The sequence below is a fragment of the Ovis canadensis genome, chromosome 8 (assembly GCF_042477335.2).
Source record: "Ovis canadensis isolate MfBH-ARS-UI-01 breed Bighorn chromosome 8, ARS-UI_OviCan_v2, whole genome shotgun sequence".
Classification (NCBI taxonomy): domain Eukaryota; kingdom Metazoa; phylum Chordata; class Mammalia; order Artiodactyla; family Bovidae; genus Ovis; species Ovis canadensis.
The window spans coordinates 35,149,096-35,167,204 of NC_091252.1; the positions used below are offsets into that span (position 1 = coordinate 35,149,096).

Genomic DNA, 18,109 nt, shown 5'->3' on the forward strand with positions numbered 1-18,109 from the left:
GAAAAATTAATATATTTCCTTATTTCCTATATTCTTGATGCTCTGGAATCTGGAGCCTTTCTGAACCTGGAGAGACTATTCCTCTGAGGGTCACCTAATTTCAAGAGAGAGCAACAATTTGCCTGCAAACTCACCTTTAATATATAAATCAATCAATCTAAAGCCCATACTCTGAACTCTTGTTCTTACACTCCAGCAGGAAACATTCCTCTTACCTGCTTATCCTATAGCACAGAACCCACAGAAAATTTTCAAACTATCCAGTCCTAAGTCTGCTCAGCTAGCATACTCTGCCTTGTTTGTTTCTGCCATGAACTCTGATACCAGAATACTTGGATTTAAATTCTAGCGTCTCTGCTTCCTGGGTATGTGGAACTTTTTCCTTGGTAAGTTATTTGATTGCTCCATTGACTCATTTTTTTCCTCAGAATATGGTTGATAATAACAAAATCTACCTCACAGAGTTTTAAATATTGATAAACATAGAATACTTTTAATAATACATAGCATGTAGTAACTATTTGCTATCATTTTTGGTCAACTTATTTAATCAACCTCAAACAAGTTGAAATAGTTTAATCTTCATAAAGAACATTTGTAAAAGCCTATCTATTATATTTCTAGCAAAATAAATCATTAAACAATTTTTATTAAAATTGTACTGAAGTTAAACTGTATTGAAATTGAATAATATTTTGAATATTTTCCCACCTAATTGTTCAGTCTCTCAGTCATGTCCAACTCTTTGTGACCCTATGGACTGCAGCACACCAGGCTTCCCTGTCCTTCACCAACTCCTGGAGTTTGCTCAAACTCACATCCATTGAGTCAGTGATGCCATACAACCATCTCATCCTCTGTTGTGCCCAGCTCTTTCTGCCTTCAATCTAATAGATTTTTAAAATAATCTCTATTAGCCTCTTTTTTAGTTACAAGGTGATTGAAAAATTTTAGGGTATTTTGAGGCTTTGATTACCTTTTGCTGTGAAATATTTAATTTTTTCTCTTTTTGTTATTTATTGTTTGACTAATGAATATTAGTCCAGTATTTAAAATTGAAGATCTTTTTGTGATTATATCTTAATATTTTTATACCAGTATTAGCCAAACATTTAAAATTTTATAGGATCAACTGGTAATGCTTTTCATTTATGATTCCTGGCTTTATTTGTTTAAAAGTCTCCTATAGTTTCTTCAAGTACTATAAATGAAGTATTCCTTCATTTACAATTCAGTCCTTCTAAGCTGGATTTTGACCACCTTAAAGTTTTTTCTTTTTTTTTTTTTTTCAATATTCCGACAAGTCAGTGTCTGTATGGTCATAAAAATTCCCTGAAACTTTCTTTGTATACTTGTTCCTGGTCTCATCTCCCATCCTTTTTTAGCATTTTCCCATATGTGAAATATAGGATAGAATCTCTTACCTTGGGAATATCTCAAAAGAAATTTCTTATTTAAGCAGTCTATCCATCTCAACCATTGACATAGAAATTTGTTTGCAAATTAAATTTTCCATGATGACAATGGTTAAATCTCTGTATGTCCTAGACTTCACCCACCTGACCAAATAGATAAATTGATTTCTAATGTTCTTTTCCAAGAGTCCCAATCATGCTAATCATTTCTGCAAATCCAAGGACAACTTGTTCACCACTGTGGCCTTCCTGCTTGGCTCTGCTTCATCCTTCCATTTTTTTCTTTCACTGATGCTAATACTGTTATACTGAAAAGTGATTTCTACTCAGTGGGGATTTTTTCTGATCACTATCCAAATCCTCTTCTCTGTCTCATATTTCTACTGATTTGTTCATTAATTTTAACATTACATACTGAGTAATTATAAAGGGCTTATCAATGGCAGGCTCTTGCGATACCTCAATGATGCAAATCCCAATGGCAGAGATTCTTGTTCTTATGAAGATTTTGCCTCGGAATTGTTATGGTGTCTGGAACACAGCATGTACATGTATGTGCATAAATAATGAAATGTGCTTGTAAATAATTGGTTGGAAATGTTAATTGATTTGGATGCAGCTATGTTCTCTCTGTGTGTGTATGCTTTTTGATTAAATTAATAGGCTTAATTTTCTGGAACAGTTTTAGGTTGTAGATAAACTGAGCTGATAGTACAGAGTTCACATATACCTCTTCTTCTGCCCTCCTCATCAATTTTTCCTATTATTAACATCTTACATTAGTGTGGTATTTTTTTTGTTGTAACTGATTAACCCATATTGATATACTACCATTAAAGTCCATGGATTATATCAGGGTTTATTCTTTGTGTTGTGCAATTCTGCACATCTTGACAAATATATATTGTGATGATATTTATGATTGCAGTATCATACAGAATAATTTACTACTCTGAAAATGCCTTTTGGGATCCTATTCTTATTTTTTTCTTCCTCCCCACCCTCAAACCCTTAACCCCTGGGAACTACTGATCTTTTAACTTGATGGTTTTGCCTTTTCCAGCATGTTATAGACTTGGACTCAGACAGTATGTAAGCTTTTCAGGTTTATTTCTTTCATTTATTAATATGCATATTGATAAATGTGTCTGTGTGCTTAGTCATTCAGTCATGTCAGACTCTTTGTGACCCCATGGACTGTAGCCTGCCAGGCTTCTCTGACCATGGGAATTCTCCAGGCAAGAATACTGGAGTGGGTTGCCATGTATCCTTTAGGGGATCTTCCCAACTGAAGAATCGAACCCAGGTCTCACGCATCGCAGCCCAATTCTTTACCATCTGAATCACCAGGGAAACACAAAGCAGTAGTACTGAGTCATCCCCAGCTCTGTGAAGTGAAAGTTGCTCAGTCATGTCTGACTGTTTCGGACCCCATGGACTATACAGTCCAGGCCAGAATACTGGAATGGGTAGTCTTTCTATTCTCCAGGGATCTTCCCAACCCAGGGATCAAACCCAGGTCTCCCACATTCAGTTCAGTTCAGTTCAGCCTCTCAGTCATGTCTGAATCTTTGGGACCCCATGAACTGCAGCATGCCAGGCCTCCCTGTCCATCACAGACTCCCGGAGTCTACCCAAACCCATGTCCATTGAGTCGGTGATGCCATCCAACTATCTCATCCTTTGTTGTCCCCTTCTCCTCCCACCATCAATCTTTCCTAGCATCAGCATCTTTTCAAATGAGTCAGCTCTTCCCATCAGGTGGCCAAAGTATTGGAGCTTCAGATTCAACACCAGTCCTTCCAGTGAACACCCAAGACTGATCTCCTTTAGGATGGACTGGTTGGATCTCCTTGCAGTCCAAGGGATTCTCAAGAGTCTTCTCCAACACCACAGTTCTAAAGCATCAATTCTTCGGCACTCAGCTTTCTTTATAGTCCAACTCTCACATTCATACATGACTACTGGGAAAACCATAGCCTTCACTAGATGGACCTTTGTTGGCAAAGTAATGTCTCTGCTTTTAATATGCTGTCTAGGTTGGTCATAACCTTTACTTCCAAGGAGTAAGCATCTTTTAATTTCATGGCTGCAATCACCATCTCCAGTGATTTTGGAGCCCTGAAAAATAAAGTCAGCCACTGTTTCCACTATTTCCCCAACTACTTGCCATGAAGTGATGGGACCAGATGCCAAGATCTTAGTTTTCTGAATGTTGAGCTTTAAGCCAACTTTTTCGCTCTCCTCTCTCACTTTCATCAAGAGGCTCTTTAGTTCTTCTTCACTTTCTGCCATAAGGGTGGTGTCATCTGCATATCTGAGGTTATTGATATTTCTCTCAGCAATTTTGATTCCAGCTTGTGCTTCTTCCAGCCCAGCGTTTCTTATGATGTAATTTGCATATAAGTTAAATAAGCAGGGTGGCAATGTACAGCCTTGACATACTCCTTTTCCTATTTGGAACCAGTCTGTTGTTCCATGTCCAGTTCTAACTGTTGCTTCCTGACCTGCACATAGGTTTCTCAAGAGGCAGGTCAGGTGGTCTGATATTCCCATCTCTCTCAGAATTTTCCAGTTTATTGTGATCCACACAGTCAAAGGCTTTGGCATAGTCAATAAGGCAGAAATAGATGTTTTTCTGGAACTCTCTAGCTTTTTCCATGATCCAGCAGATGTTGGCAATTTGATCTCTGGTTCCTCTGCCTTTTCTAAATCCAGCTTGAACATCTGGAAGTTAACAGTTCACATATTTTTGAAGTCTGGCTTGGAGACTTGTAAGCATTACTTTACTAGTGTGTGAGGTGAGTGCATTGTGCAGTAGTTTGAGCATTCTTTGGCGTTGCCTTTCTTTGGGATTGGAATGAAAACTGACCTTTTCCAGTCCTGTGGCCACTGCTGAGTTTTCCAAATTTGCTGACATATTGAGTGCAGCACTTTCACAACATCATCTTTTAGAATTTGAAATAGCTCAACTGGAATTTCATCACCTCCACTAGCTTAGTTCTTAGTGATCCTTCCTAAGGCCCACTTGACTTCACATTCCAAGTTGTCTGGTTCTAGATGAGTGATCACACCATCATGATTATCTGGGTCATGAAGATCTTTTTTGTATAGTTCTTCTGTGTATTCTTGCCACCTCTTCTTAATATCTTCTGCTTCTGTTAGGTCCATACCATTTCTGTCCTTCATCAAGCCCATTTTTGCATGAAATGTTCCCTTTGTATCTCCAATTTTCTTTAAGAGATCTCTAGTCTTTCCCATTCTATTGCTTCCCTCTATTTCTTTGCATTGATCACCAAGGAATACTTTCTTATCAGTCCTTGCTATTCTTTGGAACTCTGCATTCATATGGGTATATCTTTCCTTTTCTCCTTTGCTTTTTGCTTCTTTTCTTTTCACAGCTGTTTGTAAAGCCTCTTCAGATAGCCATTTTACTTTTTTGCATTTCTTTTTCTTGGGGATGGTCTTGCTCCCTGTCTCCTGTACAATGTCACAAACCTCCATCCATAGTTCATCAGGCAATCTATCAGATCTCATCCCTTAAATCTATTTCTCACTTCCACTCTATAATCATTAGGGGTTTGATTCAGGTCATACCTGAATGGTCTAGCAGTTTTCCCTGCTTTCTTGAATTTAAGTCTGAATTTGGCAATAAGGAGTTCATGATCTGAGCCACAGTCAACTCCCTGTCTTGTTTTTGCTGACTGTATAGAGCTTCTCCATCTTTGGCTGCAAAAAATATAATCAATCTGATTTCGGTGTTGACCATCTGGAGATGTCCGTATGTAGAGTCTTCTCTTGTCTTGTTGGAAGAAGGTGTTTTTAATGACCAGTGCGTTCTCTTGGCAAAACTCTATTAGCCTTTGCCCTGCTTCATTCTGTATTCTGAGGCCAAACTTGCCTGTTACTCCAGGTTGTTTCTTGACTCCCTACTTTGCATTCCAGTCTCCTATAATGGAAAGGACATCTTTTTTGGCATGCATTTAAGGTTCCTTCATGTATTGTGACTTGATAGCCTATTTCTTTTTATCATTGAGTTATATTCCATTCTATGGATGTACGATAGTTTGTATCCATCCACCTATCCAGGACATATTGTTTGCTTCCAGTTTTTGATTATTACAAGTAAACGTGCTATAAACATTCATATGTTTTGTGTATATATTAACTTTTTTATCATTTGGGAAAACACCTAAGAATGTAATTGATGTACCACATAAAAAGGAAGAAAGATAGCGTTAAGTCATGTCTGACTCTTGTGACCCCATAAACTGTGGCCTGCCAGGCTCCTTTGTCCAGGCAAGAATACTGGAGTGGGTTGCCATTTCCTTCTCCAGGCTACCACATAAGACTGTGTTTAAATTTGTAAGAAGCTACCAAATTGTCCTCCAAAGAGGCTGTACCACTTTTTACTCTAATAAATGAGAGTTCCTGTTGCTTTACACCCTCACCAGCATTTTGTATTGTCATTTTTAAGATATCAGTCATTCTAATAGTTGTATAGTGATATGTCTTTGTGTTGATTGCTCTAATGATATAACATCTTTTTAAAGTGCAAAAATTTAGAAAGGCTATTGTATTAAGCTGATGTGAATAATTAACATCACATTTTCAATGTAGAAAGAGATAAACATTATGTCACTTCCTCTTTTCTTCATTCAAATATTTTCAGTGGGTCCAATCACTTATAAGATGACATATATAATTTAATATTAATTTAAAAGGCCCATGATTGTCTAACTGTAATTTTGTTTAGCCCAAATTCCTATCCCTTCCTTTTGGTTTTTGCCAAAGAGGTTTTTGCCAAAGAGGCATACGTTCCTCTTTTGAATTTTGAAAATATAGGCTGAAAGTAAAGTGAAATGTTAGTTTCTCAGCTGTCTGATGCTTTGTGACTCCATGGACTGTAGCCTGCCAGGCTTCTCTGTCCATGGAATTCTCCGAGGCAAGAATACTGGAGTGGGTAGCCATTCCCTTTCCCCAAGGATTTTCCCAACCCAGGGATCAAACCCAGGTCCCCTGAAGTGCAGATGGATTCTTTACTGTCTGAACTACCAGGGAAGCCCTGTGCAAATATGAGCTATATTCTATCAAGACCCTGTCCCTTTGGACAGGTAAATCCTTTTGTTAGAAATGTCCTCTTGCCCTCCGTTTCTTTTGCCTTGCAAAGACAAAGTGCCTGCTTATTCTTCTATATTTGGCTTCCCTCTTTCTTTGATCCTTCTCTGTCTTCCTGATCCTACATTGACTCACATAAATGGGTCAGTGCCCTTCAGAATTTTATGTGGTCTTTCAGGTTAGTACCTACTGATTGTATTGTAAATGTCCTCTTGGTTGGGAAAAAAGATTATGAGTGTGAAATTATTTCTTACTGAGAATTCCTTAAAAGGATTCTTTGCTGACTGAATGAGGCAATGAGAGAAAGAAAGCAAATGAGAGAAGTTAGTGTTACATTCTTTGTTTTAGAAAAGATTTTAGGAAGGCAAAGATTAAATGTGTGAAAGAATAGGACTGGAGCCAAATAGGCCAAATTACTAAGATATGAATATGTACATACAGGGCTGAGACATAGCATAAAGTCAGGTGTCAAGCAATAAAAACCCAGTCCCTAGCAACTAAGTAGAACCATTACAGAAAGAACAACCTATTTAAAGGTGATTTTAGCATGTGGGTAGTTAACTCAAGATTTAATTTGAGTATTTAGTTCTACTCAGATAGATAGAGCCTTTGATTGTTTTTAAAGAGCTAATTCTGAAGTGGAGTAACTGGTAAGAATTCCCACCTTGCTTCTCCATGTGGAACTATGGCAGTAGTTTGAGAGGGAGAAAGATCTCAGGAGATGGCTGAATGTGGGGCTGATGGAGGCTGGATGTGGGCTCCCAGGATTATCAAAGATTTCTATACCTTAAGCATGGTACCAGACCTGACTGTACTTTGTGGTTTGAGATGTGGAGAATCTTGTGTTAGTGGTAGTTCGTGTGGACCTTAAGTGTTGACTAATAGAGGCTCCCTGACTCTTTGGTTACATATAAGATAATTTGGGGTGTGTGAGAATGAGAGGGTAAAGATCTGTAACAGCTGAGGCAGAATGTCCCACCAGTTTAGTAAGATAGAATCTCAGTCAAAATTAGTTTAAAGAAAATAAAGAAATATAAAAAAAATTGTCATTATCTTCTTATAGTGTATTTGTCTACAAAGAAAATACTAGATAATGGAGAGAATTCTTTTTTCTAGAATTGGTGACTATTCAATAAGATTTGTGATTAATATTTAGAATTCAGTTGTGTTTTTATATAACAGCAATTACTGTTTAAATAGTGTTTATAACAGCAATAAAAACACATATGGTACCCAATGAATAAATGTAACAAAAGATATGCAAATCTTCACGGAGAAAGAGATAACATTTTATGGAAGTGTATTAAAATGTAGTATAGAAATACAGGGAGTCACCATGTCATATATAGAAAGACTGTTGCCAATATGTGCACTTCTGATAATTATACACACACACACACACACACACAAAATGCTATATCATTCAAAATCTTAAATGTTTTTGAGAAAAATTAAAAGTTGGCTTTGCAGTAGATATCAGTTTATAAATAACTAGCAAGTCTGGCAGTACCAAGAGTTGGTGAAGCTTAGAGTACTGAGAACTCTTAGATAATATTGATTGGCTTATGACATGGTACAGCTACTTTAAGAATAATTCACAATTTTAGAACATAATTCCTTTGATTCAGGAATTTCACTTATAGGTGGACAAAATATGCATTATATTCTTCATAAGCTTTGCTTGCAATTGCAAAAAATTGGAAAAAAATGTCAGTCAATAGGAGAGTGTATATATTTGGAGGTCCCATGACCACCCTCAGGTTTAGTAATTTGCCAGAACTGAACAGAATTTAGCAAAGCTGCTATGTTCATGGTTATGATTAATTACAGGGCTTCCCTGATGGCTCAGGAAATAAAGAATTCACCTGCAGTGTAAGAAACACAGGAGACACAGGTTTGATCCATGGGTTGGGAAGATCTGCTGGCAGAGGAAATGGCTACCCAATCCAGTTTTCTTGCCTGAAAAGTCCTTTGGACAAAGGAGCCTGGCAGACTACAGCCCAAAGAATTGCATAGTTGGACATGACTGAGCAACTAAACACACACACATGGTTTATTATGGTGAAAGGATAGAGACTAAAATTAGCAACAGAAAAAGGCACATCAGGCAGAGTTCCGGAGACAAGGCATGAGTTTCTAGTTGTTCTCAGGCAGTGTGGTAGTATAGACAGCACTGTTTCTTTTAGCAATGATGGTGACAATATATTCAACTAGGGAAGCTCATCTAAGTCTTAGTGTCCAGTGGACACTATTAGATTGTCACCTAAGCTTGGTGGGTGGCTTGTGTAACTGATCTTAGGCTGACCTTACTCTCTACCCACTTTATAGGTCAGACTTTGCATGGTTCAAGTCCTCCACCATAAATTACTTAGCATAGACTACCTGGCACCACCCCAAGGGCCCTCAGTAAACAAGGACACTGTTACCATTCAGGACACTCCAAGGGCTTAGAGGATACCTCCCAAGAGCTGGACAGAGCTCAAATCTTTCCTTTGAATGTGCAGGTGTGAACAACTCACACTTGCTGAGTTGTCCTTTACTATACAGTGTATAGGTTTCCCTCATAGCTCAGTTGGTAAAGAATCCGCCTGCAGTGCAGGAGTCTCCCAGCAATTCATGAGCTCTCAGTTTGATCCCTGGATTGGGAAGATGCCCTGAAGAAGGAAATGGCAACCCACTGTAGTGTTCTTGCCTGGGAAATCTCATGGACAGAGGAGCCTGGTGGGCTAGAGTCTGTGGGGTAGCAAGAGTCAGACACAACTTAGTGTTTAAACCACCATACAGTATATAAATAAATTGTGTTATATATCTACAAATAACAGTATGGATAAATTTTATAAAACTACTGTTGAAAGAGAAAGTAAACTGGAGGAAAATGAGTACAGTACAAGCTCATTTATAGAAAGTTAAAATTATGTAAGATATTGTTTGACATGGCACATGAATACATAAAAATGTAGGACGAGTATTATGGAGAAGGAAACAGCAACCCACTCCAGTATTCTGGCCTAGGCAATCCCATGGACAGAGGAACTTGGCAGGCTACAATCCATGGTGTCGCAAGAGTTGAACATGACTTAGCAACTAAACCATCACCACCAGAACAATATTAAAATGTTAATGAGAATAATAAATTCTAAGTACAGGCTAATTTTTAACTCTGGGGACAGAAACTGCAGTGATCTTCTAGGAAGTACATGGTAGGGCATTAATTAAATCAGAAATGTTTTATTTTTCAGGCTGGGTGGTGGGTACATGGGTGTTGGTAAATTATTATTCAATGACTTGATATGTGTAGACTATTTCAAATTTTTAAAAAAGAATAAATTTTTCATATAATTCAGTTTGTTTAGTAAGCATAAGCATATTAGGTTGGTACAAAAGTAATTGCGGTTTCAGACCATGAGTTTTAAATCTTTATAACTAGCCTCAGACACATCTTTATCAATCAAAATAGGAACCATTACTATCAACACATTTTTGTCACTGAGAAATAAATTTGTTTATTCCTGTAGGGTGAAAAATCTGTGCTTCAGGATTGGACAAACTCTTGGAAAGCATTTTCTGCCTCTTGCTGGTTGTGGAAGTGTTTTCTCTGCAAAAAGTTATTGAGATGCTGAAGAAATGGTAGGTGGTTGGTGAAAGGTCAAATGAATATGGGGGATGAAGCAAAACTTCATAGCCCAATTTGTTCAACTTTTGAAGTGTTGGTTGTGTGGCATGCGGTGTGTGTTGTCCTGGAGAATAATTGGGCCATTTCTGATGACCAGTGTTGGCTGCAGGCATTGCAGGTTTTGCTGCAGCTCATTGATTTGCTGAGTATACTTCTCAGATGTAATGAATCCTTTCACCAGGATTCAGAAAGCTGTGGTGTATCAGACTAGCGGCAGAGTACCAAACAGTGAACATGAGCTTTCTTTGGTGCAAGTTTGGCCTTAAATCTTCTCAGTCTAACCACTGAGCTAGTCTTTACCAATTGTTGTATACAATCCAGTTTTCATCGCATGTCGCAATTCAATTGAGAAATGGTTCATTGTTGCATAGAATAAAAGAACATGACACTTCAAATGATTTTTTTGATTTGCAGTCAGCTCATAAGGTGCCCACTTATTGAGCTTTTTCACTTTTCCAATGTGCTTCAAATGCTGAATGACTGTAGAATGGTTGTTGCTGAGTTCTTCAGCAACTTCTCCTGTAGTTTTAAGAGGATCAGCTTTGATGACCCTCTCAGTTGGTTGTTGTCAATATCCGATGGCTAGCCACTATGCTCCTCATTTTCAAGGCTCTTGTCTTCTTTGCAAAACATCTTGAACTTCCACTGCACTGTACGTTTGCTAGCAGTTCCTGGGTCAAATATGTTGGTGTGGAGAGTTGTCTCTGCTGCTTTATGACACATTTGAACTTGAATAAAAAAATTGCTTGAATTTTCTTTTTGTCTAGCATCATTTCTATAGTCTAAATAAATATAAAATAAATAGCAAGTAATAAGTAATTAGTAAAAGTACATAAAGTGATAAATGTGCATTAAAATGATGTATAACATAATCACATTTAAGAAAGTATTCCAATATCAAATGGCAAAGTTTAACAATGCAAAACCACAATTACTATTGCACCAACCTAATATTATAGTTATTTGCTACAGATTGATTTGATTTGTTATGATATTCTAAGGAGTCAGGTTTATTTTGAGGATTTATCATAGCATTGAATTCAGCTTCAAGATGGGCAGAAATAAAGAAAGACAGAAATTGCCAAGTTAATCTACCAACCTCCTTTTATGTATCTTCTTCATCTTAACTTCTTAAGCACAGAGCCTATGCCTCATGTCTTTTCTCCTGGCATCCAGTGGGGAAGTATTGAATGGACTGATACATTAATTAAAAATTTATACATGAACTTTTCTAAGAATAACTACTCAAAAGTAGGGTCCTAAGATAAGGACCATTATGAGTCAGATTAGAAATGGGTTGATTTGGAGAGTATATTCTCTGAATCTCAATATTGCAGGTATCAAAGACATGGAACAAGGCCTGTTCATGACTCTTGGCATATGTTCTGGAATAGGGTTGAAGAGAGAAGCTCTTAGATAGATCACATGTAATATGAAGCTAACCCTGGCTTATGCTGAAAATAAAAGGGCTAATAAATCAGACCCATTTTCATTGATGTTGCCAAATCACAGAAGCTAAAGGAATATTATATGGTGATAATTGTCCTAGGATTAAATTTAAAATCCACTTAGAACCCTTTAGACTGAAACCCCCAGTGAATTATAATTGGCTGCTATAATTGGCTGTGAGCCTAATTGGCAGATGTACATGGAGAGGGAAACTTCCAGTTTGCTCTGGTGCCTTGGGGAATGTCTAGTTTGAAGTCCCAGAAAAGAGATTATTTCAGTTCTGCTAACACTTGAGTTGCTGACAATCAGGTATGATTTGAGGGTTACCAGAAAACCATAGTATCCACCAACCACAGGAAAAATCAGACATTGCCCTAAAAGCTGAAGCCAGAGAGAACCCATTCCTGTGCATCACACAGGATTTAGTGTAAATAAATCAGGGCTGTTCTGCCAATCAAGAGGGGTACCATTTCCCCTGTTGAGGAATGACATGTTATAATTTTAACTAACTTGGCACTAGTAAAAAATGATGGGTTATAAAATCATATATATAGTGGCATCTAGGATATTGAAATTCTGTTCCTTAAGCTGCAATTGTGTGTGTGTGTGTGTGTGTGTGTGTGTGTGTGTGTGTGTGTGTGTGTGTGTGGAGGTGGAGCTGGGGGGTGGTGGTATGTGATCTCAATTTTAACTTTCCTGTTATATGGCTGAAAGACTAGTCAGATTCTGTAATGCCTGTTGTTTTAGCATCATGACTGAGGATAATTTAGGATGCTCCCTGGTAATAACATATAAACCCATGGCTGAATCATGGCAATGTATGGGAAAAACCACTAAAATAGTGTAAAGTAATTAGCCTCCAATTAAAAGAAATTAATTAATAAAAAAGAAAGATTGAAAAGAAAAAAGAAAAAAACTAAGACATACTGAATGCTGTCTACGTACCAGCACCCTGATAACCACTTTAGCCATATTTTGTGGTTTGCTACTCGGAATAGCCTTATGAAGAAATCCAGAGAAGTTGAATAACATACCCAAGGTAGCATAGATTATGGATCTTTGAATCCATATCTGTCAGACTGTAAAACTCAGGTTGATCTTGATCTTAATGCCATGATGACAGTTTTCTCTTTTAGTCACTGTTGCTATTGGCATACAAGCAGGGCAGTTTAGTTTGCTAAATGTGCCTATTAAGAAATAGGACATTCACATTGGCCTGTTTACTTCAAAAAATCCTGTGAGAATGAATTAGGTTGAGTCATATTTTAAATTTTCCAGCAAGTGCAAAAGAACAGGAGAAATATGACTTATCTTTAATCTCCTGATTGAGCTTTGGCCCCCATCCCCCCATGCCCTTTTGGATACTGAGCTGAGCTCATGAATGCTGGAACAATAACCATTTCTTGCAGCATTCACTTTCAAAGTCCACAATATAAATGACTAAGGATATAAAATTTCCAGAATTTTGCATTAGGAGGAGAGGAAAATTGCATTAAGAGAAGAAAAAAGATTGATGGTACTTTGTCATTTACAAAAGCCTTTGGACATGACTGAAGCGACTTAGCAGCAGCAGCAGCAGCAGCAGGCTGTGTTATCCATGGACTCTCACATTTAATCCTTGCTCTTATACTATATGAGGCTTCCCTGGTGGCTCAGATGGTAAAGAATCTGTCTGCCATGTGGGAAACCTGGGTTCAATCCCTTGGTTGGGAAGATCCCCTGGAGAAGGGAATGGCAACTGACTCAAGTATTCTGCCTGGAGAATTCCACAGACAGAGGAGCCTGACAGGCGATAGTCCATAGGGCTGCAAAGAGTTGGACAGGACTGAGTGACAAACACGTTCACTTTCATTATACTGTAAAGAGTGGTATTATTGTTTTATCATCACTGCTGATTAAACTAAGGCACAGAAGGAAAAAATGACATTGCCAATGTCATGTCCCAGCAGTTCCACTCAAGAAGGCAGGCTCCTACCCATGTGCAACACAGCCTCCGCTTGATCAGGCCGATCAAACTGATATGAATGGAACTTGGGTCTTAAAGGCGAAGATGAGAGCTGGAGAAAACTCCTTATTCAAGATATAAATGTAATCCTTCAAAAATTCCTGTGTTAGAAAGGCAAAAAAAAAAAATAAATAAAAACAAAAACAAAACCAAAAAAAAAACCCCACAAAAAAACAAGAAAAAACATGAATGACTTCATTGGTAATATATTGAATTAATTTTTTCATCATCTAATAAAAAATAATTATTTCAGAAGCTGGGGAGGCAGGCAAAGGACTGCCCACTAGGATGTCCAGGAAAGCAGTTGCTAGCTGGAAAGGAGCAACTCGTGGGGTACTGGGTGAGTGCCCATGGTTAGACCCTCGGCTTAATTAACCAAGAAAGAAACAAGTATCTTGAAAAGGACCCTGCCCTCCCTCCGTAATTGACCAGTTAGTAGACTCTCAATATTTTTCTCTTCTTTCTTTTTTCAAGAGACCCTCAACCTTTTAATTTCATTCATTTCGAAAGCTGCCTTGCCATTACGACCTATTCATAATGATATAGATTTAACAGAAAATGATAGTTTTTTTAAAAAAAGCGAAACTCTTTTTTTTTGCCATTATTATGGTTTCTACATTTATTGATATATGTAACAACTATTTATTAAGCCCCTACTTTTATGCCAGCCTGTCCTTTGAGAACTAGGAGTATGGAGGTGAATAAGGCAAAGTTCCCACCCATGTGGGGCCTGTGTCTAATGGGGAAGATAGGAAATAAAATGCAAATTAGATACAGCGCCAGACAGGGTCAGGCATATGAAGGAAATAAAACCATCTCTGTGGAGGAGGTATCTAAGCAGACTACATGTTGCATGGAATGGGATCATGTAGAGAGCTAGGGAAATGTGTTCAAGGCAGAAGGCATATTGCGGGTATAACTCAGGGCACAAAAGAACTTGATGAGTTCTCTGTAGAACAAGATCATGGTAATCTCACTTAGCACTGTATGTTTACTGATATACACTACATTTCCAACATTTATTTTTTTTAGTATTTTTTGTTGAACATGGTTAAAATGATGGTGAATATATCCATGTTCATCAGCATTCTGATGATGATTTTGTTATATATTTTCATTTACTGGAGAAACTTGATATTAAATTCACTTTATTTAGAGACATTATTAAGAACCATACTACGGTCATTTAGGTTTTCTAATTAAAACTTGTCCATAGTTTACGTTTTTGGAGTACTTTGATATTCAAATGATCCTGTGAAAATGAATCTTAATGTTTGATGAATTTTTTATTATGGTATTCAAAACTGAAATATTAAAGTATTTTGGCTTAAGTATCGTAAAATGAACTATAACATGAAATATGGATATTCTGAAAGTGTGTATTTTAAAATTTCAGTACTCAATTTTGACTTCATTAGTGTATTTGTAAGTACCAGTATGCTCTAGAACAATGATAAAAGAAATTTAAAGAATCTGAAAACTTACAGTGTTTTACTGTACTGTTTGGCATTTTGGAATTAATTGAGTTTGGCCTGATTATTTTCTGTGCTGATAGCTTCCACATGGAAACACAAATATCGGTATTTCTGGAGCATCATCACTAAAAAGCAAAAATAAAAATCTATCAGAAATGGACAGATCTCCATGAGATAAAATTTATTGATTAGTAACAGATTTAAATCTCTGTTTCATTCTGCTTTTGTCTTCGTGATACTAAGACAGGCTACCTTGTCAAATAGCTAACGACACACACGAGTCTATGGTTTTGGTTTTAAGTCAATTTAATTATTTTCCTTCTGTTTTCTAGGCTGTTTTGGCAAATGCACACTGGAGTCATTGCTGAACAAGCCTCCCATATTTTCACAAAGCCTGACAGCATAGACATCCGTAACCACCCTTCCCATGGGAAGCTTTTTCTTCTAGAACAAGGACCCCCCAAAAAAGAGTCTGCTTCAAATTCCCATCCTCACCTCTTTTTACTCCCTTAGCTGAGACTGACAATAAGGAGAGGGCAAACGGCAAGGATGACATTTCTGCTCTAAACAGATTTACATCTTAAAGGAGAGAGCCTCATTTAAAATAGTAATTCTATTTGTCTATTTTTTCCTTAAGCTTTCTCTTTCCTATCTTAAAAAAAAAAATGAATAGCTATCAATAAGACTGAGTTTCAGGGAAAAACTGTTACTATAGAAGGCCAGCCAGATGACCAAGACTCAAATGGTTTTTAGGAACCCTTTATATAGATCTTGTGGTAACAGGCTCCTTAGGGAGCATCTCAGTTAGAGATAAGTTCTGTTACTGTACTTAAGTCCAGCATTGTTTCCACGCATCTACGTGAAGAACTTTATGCTCCCGAATTCCTTTGGGCCTTGGGCTTTATTTTTATCTATTCTACACGGAAGACTTATTATTATTATTTTTTTTTACAAGCTTCTACTGCTGGTAATTATTTTAGTGGTTTTATAGATAAAGATGCAGGAACACAATTCTTTTTATAGATTAAAAATTACCTTTTCATATTCCAAAATCACTGGAGAGATTGTTTTATATACCTTTTTTTTTTTTTATATTTAATTGTGGTCTAGCTGCTCAGGATTCATGAAAACAGAACAAAATGTTGTCATCATTGATAGTAATTTGAAAGGAAAATTTCACATTCATGTTACATTCTTACAGAACCAAATAAGCTAGTAAGCAAAAAGTCATAAAATAAGCTTAACAAACCTTCATATTAAGACAAAGTTAACATTTGTCACTTGGCAACTGGATAAAAATTCAACTCACAAGACAGAATTTGGGCTGCAATCAATGCTTATGAAAACCACGTGCAGTTTGTGCAAGCCCTGCTGGATTTGGCAGCGTTGGGAGTCAGCTGTGATTCCTGAGCATAATAAATGCATTGGTTTGAATTCTCCTGTCTGTTGTATGTGAGGTTTGTCTGGAGCTCATTCAGATTCAAGATGCACTTTAAGATAGAATTACGAGGGGGAACTGAAGGAAAGGAAAAAAACCTCCCATTTGAAATGCTTTTATTGGAGGATGGCCCTACTAGGTGATTGTTCCTCTGGACATATGTCATTTTCAGAAATGAAAATAACATTGCCTACTTTGGTTAAGATTCCACCCACAGAAACTGTTCCATCCTTATCAGACTCAGCTTCGGCAGCGGATGAAATCTTAGTCCTTTATGGAACGGGAATCATCTGGTGTCCTACTGCTAAAATAGTCTAGAGATTACTCACTTACTTCTCTGCAATTATAGCCATCTGATCCTTTGATATTGTGGAAGGGGGAGATAATGACATGACTGTAACACAAATCCATATTGAAGAGCCCAGTGTTTAAAATTCCCTGTGTTCACACACCGGAGGTTTACTTGGGAGCTGATGATACTTGTGAGCTGATGGCACATCACAGATAATCATCAAATATGGTTATCAACTTAGTATCTGGACAAAGAATGAAAACAGGAAATAACGTCCTATTATTAACTCCTAGTTGTTGAATATAGGAAACACTTAAAACATATCAAGCACTCTTAGTAATCTTTTCAGTAAAATACACACGACTCAGTGGAGCACCCTCCACAGAGTCCTTTCTAGTCAGATGAAAAGGTCATTTATCTTCTTTTAACAAATAAGACTTTGGAAAATTCAAGGCAAGTAGGCCAGATTATAGCATGACGCTCTGAAGGCAAGGAATGGTGTTGCTCCTCCTCTGTTTTTTCGGCTCTCAGACCACCTTCTCATCTCTTCTGCTTTTCAACAAAAAAGCCCCAGCATGGTGAGTTGGAGGTTGATGAAAATATGTCCAGGAGCCATAACTGCCACTGTTAAATCTGAATACTTCCTTTATAAAAGATATCTAAGGTGTCATTCCAGACCCATCATTTATTTTTTTTTACTTGAATATACAAATGAATAAAGAACATTAGATTAGGATATAGGAGACAGGTTCAATGTAGTCTCTGCTGTATACTCATCACTGAACTTTCTATATAGTCTGAGTGTTAGTTTCTGTTTTGGAAATTGAAGATACCTGCTAGACTCATGTCAAGAAGTTACTAGGTGAATCACAATGAGGTAGGTATTTTGTGAAGTGCTGTATTTGTTGTTTAGTTGCAAAGTAGTATCTGACTCTTGAGAACCCATGGACTATAGTCTGCTAGGCTCCTCTGTCCATGAGATTTTTCCAGGCAAGAATACTGGAATGGGTTGCCATTTCCTACTCCAGGGGATCTTCCTGACACAGAAAGATCTCCTGGATCTTCTGGATCCAGGAAGATCTCCTGGGTCTCTAGGATTGGTGGGTAGATTCTTTGCCACTGAGTCACCAGGGAAGCCCAAAGTACTATAGAAATGCATTTTATTCTTACGCCTGTATCTAATAAATAAACCAGTGAACATGCATCACATGATTCAGAAATATTAAGCTTCCTTCGTGCTTTTA

General features: G+C 37.4%; 1 long non-coding RNA gene across 1 annotated transcript in view; it reads left to right on the plus strand.

Moving 5' to 3' along the window:
• Positions 1–16,572, plus strand: part of LOC138444723 (uncharacterized) — a 163,374-nt gene extending 146,802 nt beyond the window's left edge. The window contains exons 5-7 of the long non-coding RNA XR_011258561.1: positions 10,049–10,160; positions 13,914–14,000; positions 15,468–16,572. This is a non-coding gene — a long non-coding RNA (uncharacterized lncRNA). The remainder of the gene's footprint in view (positions 1–10,048; positions 10,161–13,913; positions 14,001–15,467) is intronic.
• The last annotated feature ends 1,537 nt before the right edge of the window (positions 16,573–18,109 follow it).